The sequence below is a fragment of the Elaeis guineensis genome, chromosome 4, assembly GCF_000442705.2.
Source record: "Elaeis guineensis isolate ETL-2024a chromosome 4, EG11, whole genome shotgun sequence".
Lineage (NCBI taxonomy): Eukaryota > Viridiplantae > Streptophyta > Magnoliopsida > Arecales > Arecaceae > Elaeis > Elaeis guineensis.
In genome coordinates, this window is record NC_025996.2 from 138,318,470 (window position 1) to 138,322,848 (window position 4,379).

Sequence of the window (4,379 nt, forward strand, 5' to 3'; positions counted from 1 at the left end):
CAAGATGGATGATTGATACAGATATTTGAGTTATTCTAGTTATTTGATATGAGATTTTATATCTTATGTTTTTACTCTGATATTGCTTATTGCTATTTTTAAATTATATTATTATATTAGTATGGATGTGTAGGGATTCTTATAGGGTTGTAAATCTCACAACTTTCTTCTTTTCTTTCCTTTTCTAGAGTTGTAGGATACTTTTATTTGGGTATAAATGGGATCATGATTGAAAAGAATGAATAGATAGAGCATCTCTAATACGATCGAATGACTAAATTTTGTAATTGTATAAGTTTTCTTATTGATTATAAAATTAGATCATTATTATTTATGGGTATTATGGTTGTAATAGATTTTATGGCTTTACATAATCTTTCAGGCATCGTTTTAGGATTCATGCAGCCATCATGTGACCGACCTTGATGCTGGATTTAGGGCATGATATGGATGACCTTGATTTTTCAAAAAATCCTTGGAGATGCCCTTGATTCCTTCCAAGAAACCATCAGGGATAGCTTCAATAGATTAATGAGTTGTGGATAAGCTTTGTAAATTCGATGACAAATTCTTTATATCTTTTTTCTTCCTCTTCGTTCAACCTAATCAAGATCTCTTGAAAAAAACTCTCTTCTTCTTTCTCTCTTAGCAAGACATCATGGAGAAAGTGAGCTCTTTATTTTTTTCCATCAAGAAAGTGATTTTTTCTCTTTATTTGGGTCATAAGAAATATCATGATGATGAATTTTTTCAAATGCCCTTGACTACTATGATATAATATAAAAATAGATCTCACTCATACGAAGGGATACCCAACAAACTCCACCTCTCGATTTATGAGAAGGGCATTATCAAACTCAAACCCATCTTTTATCGATAATACTCATGCTTGTCCTTGGATAAGGGCTTGGTTACAATATTCGAATTATTATTGTTAGTGTGGATCTTATCAAGTTGTAGAAACCTCCTCTCAAGTACATTGATGATCCAATAGTATTTCATATCTTTATAGACTTCATGTGAAAACTCAGATTCTTGTTAAGATGGATAGTATTTTGACTTTCATAATATAGCACATTCTTCTATTGCTTGACATCTAAGTCCCATATAAATGTTCTTATCCCCAAAACTCTACAGATAGAAGCTTTACTATTTGCAACAATGCATCTATATCCAAAATATTTTGGTTTGAGCCTTGTCATGGTTGTAGCCAGTAGATCTTTCTATCCATATAGCCCCACAAATAAGAATTTTATTTTATTCATTTATGCCCAAACTTATTAGTTTGAAGCATTTAATATTGCTATTTATATTATAAATAGACTTCCTACGTCTAGTCTAAATTGTTCTGTCTCTATGGTTGCCTTCCAAATTATTCCTTTCTATGAGTTTCTAAGTGCAAGTGTTTTTCACATGTAGGTCATTATAAGGCTGATAAACTAAACCTCTCTCTCTCTATAAACACACACACACATAAAGATTGTAGACCTAAGTATGATCTAGGTTGGATTAGGATTGGCCTACGCTAAGATCTAATATTAAATAGACAAGTTGAAGTAATAACAAAAAAAAAAAGCCAAGTTGAAGCTCACCTTAGCTTGAGCTCAAGCATGAATTCTGGGGCTTGAGATTAGCCTTATAGCAAATTATAGGCTTTGGGCCCGATCCAACTAGCCCCATAGCTAATTGAATTTAACCTAATTGAAGTAGGGATAAAAGCGAAGTGGTTTAAGTAGGGAGAAGAATTAGAGTTTTCTCCCTTGATATATTTGCTTTTCTTATTTTGATTTTTTAAACATACATAAGATTATATATAAATTTATATACATATGTGATATGAATACTTTGTGCATGTTTGGGCCAAGGTAAGTTAAAAAATAGCAAGTTCAAGCATGGCCTAATGTTTGTTAGTCTTGAAAAATCTAGATCTTAACTGATCGATTGAGAAAATGTTAGCTCAAGCTTAACAAAAATCATGTTAGTCTAAATAGGCTAGGCTTGATTGATTTTGCATAGATCCATAAAGTTACGAGTCCTTAAAGAGCAAAAAAACTTATCGAGTAATATAATGGCATTTGAAACTTTTAAGTTATAGATCATGGTTAGAAAAAATAAATGATTTCTTACTCTTCCCTCTTCTGTCTATTAGCCATGAGTGATATAATATAATTTGAAATCAGAGATCATAAAAAATAGATGATTTCTCACTTTTCCCTTCTTCTATATCTTTTCTCTTATACCACTTGCTCATTGCTATGATTCATGATCTTATTAGATCATGCCTTATCATTGACCATTAGAGTAAGGCTAGTTCTCATCACTAGCCATGTGACACCAATTAGGCCATATTTATATACTAGTTATGTGATGTTTAGGGATAAATTAATAAGTTAACCAACCAAACAAGAACTCAAAATGGTATGCTGAACTTGATTGATAAAAAAATCTCATAAGCCAACTAGCCCGATTAACTTTATTTCATGGAGAAGGATGAAATAAAGTTTATTTAGATGATCGCTCTCCTTTTTCTTTTTACTTTTATACTTCTTAACAATCTAATTCTCTAACCCCCAATATGTTAATCAAATAATTAATAATTCTGTCCCATGATTATTTGATTTGGGAGTAATTCCAATGATTTAATTTATTCACACACAGCTAACTATTTGAAGTCCAAATACAACCTTATTCATTCCTTGTTAATTTGCAGAGCTATAGAGCCGTCCCTTACATAAGTATTCTTTGCACGATAACTTGATTCAGGCATATTGCAATAATTTTAATCACAAAAAAAATATAAATTACAATATATTTTTGCCTTATTATGTATTATTCAGTGAGCTAGTTGCTTAATGACCTAGTGAAGCAATGATGTTAGGCAAACTTTCAGATCTCTTTTGAATTGAATATCATAAAATATAAAATAAATTTTGTCAAAAAAATAAATATTGTTTTACTTGTGGTTTATTATAATGAGAAATTGGAGGAAGTAAATGTAAAGGTTTTATAGCATTAAAATTCAAAGGCAAGAAAAAAATAGAATGCTAAATTTGTTGCATGAAAATTATTTCTACATTTTTAATTTTAAATTTGTAGTTTTATTTTATTTGTATAAAACTAATAGAGAAATATAGGTTTGTGTTATTAATTTTATAATCATGATTTTTTTGTTCATTCTTCTATCATAAATCTTTTCTTATTGTTCTATTAAGTCATACAAAAATTACTACTTATGAATGTCATAATTGCATTGATAGGTAGCATGATAATATTATTAATCTCAGATGAATATCCTTTAATAGTAGCCGCTATCAAACATAGTTGGTAACTTTGAAGTAGGTTATGTATGGTAAAAATTTTGTTAATAGAATTTTTTACTAGATATTATAAAAACTAAGAATTATAATTTTTAAATTCTTATAGTTGAAATTTTATAGTTGATAGATTTTTAGTATTTTGTAAACAAACATTATAAAAAAAAGGATATTCCTTAAATTTGATGATAATTTAAGTACCAATATAAATATAAATAATTCATACATTTTTTTGGGATCTACTTATCAATAATAGTTGAAGTTAGAATAATAAACTATGAAATGATCTAATGTGGACTAACATGAGATATCAAAATAATTTTAACATCCACACAAATCACAATCACAAGATGCATAGGAGTATGTATGTAGTGGCTAGACAATAAACTATGGATAATTTTGTGTTCTTGAAGTTGATTAGATCAATACCATTGTACATGATTTTTTTGTATAGATATTCTTTATTTTTGAGCATTTGAGAAAGAGTTTATTGAATTATGTGTTAATGACTTTATCTCATTCATATAATATTTTTAAAAATTTTGGATAGCTAGATTATAAAAAATATAATTCAAATTTATTATTGATTGATATATCAAAAATGTCGCTGAACTAGTTCATCCATTTGGAAAGAGGAGCTCATAAAATAATGGAACAACAAACCACCACGTAGCAAGTTCTCGTTATAATATTTAGTTGTTAATTTATTTTAATTTTTTGAGGTGTTATCAAATGGATAAAAATATATATAAACTTTATAAATAGGCATCTATTGCATGAAGACAAATAGCAAAAGCTTATTTTCTACTTCGCAATATGCTTAATTTTGTCGTTTTCATTTCATATATCATATAGATGTAAATGAAGGACTCTTTTACTTTTTTTTTTTTTTCCTTCCAGATATTATTGGATGAGAAGCTATCTGCAGTTATTATCTCAAAAAAAAAAAAAAATCTTATATACGTATACAGTTCTATCTAAAAATTCTGATGCTGGCGTTTTCTACTAGTACCTGTACTTCATTTGCCGAAATTAGTTCAAAATCGTTAGTTTCCGACAAGTCAA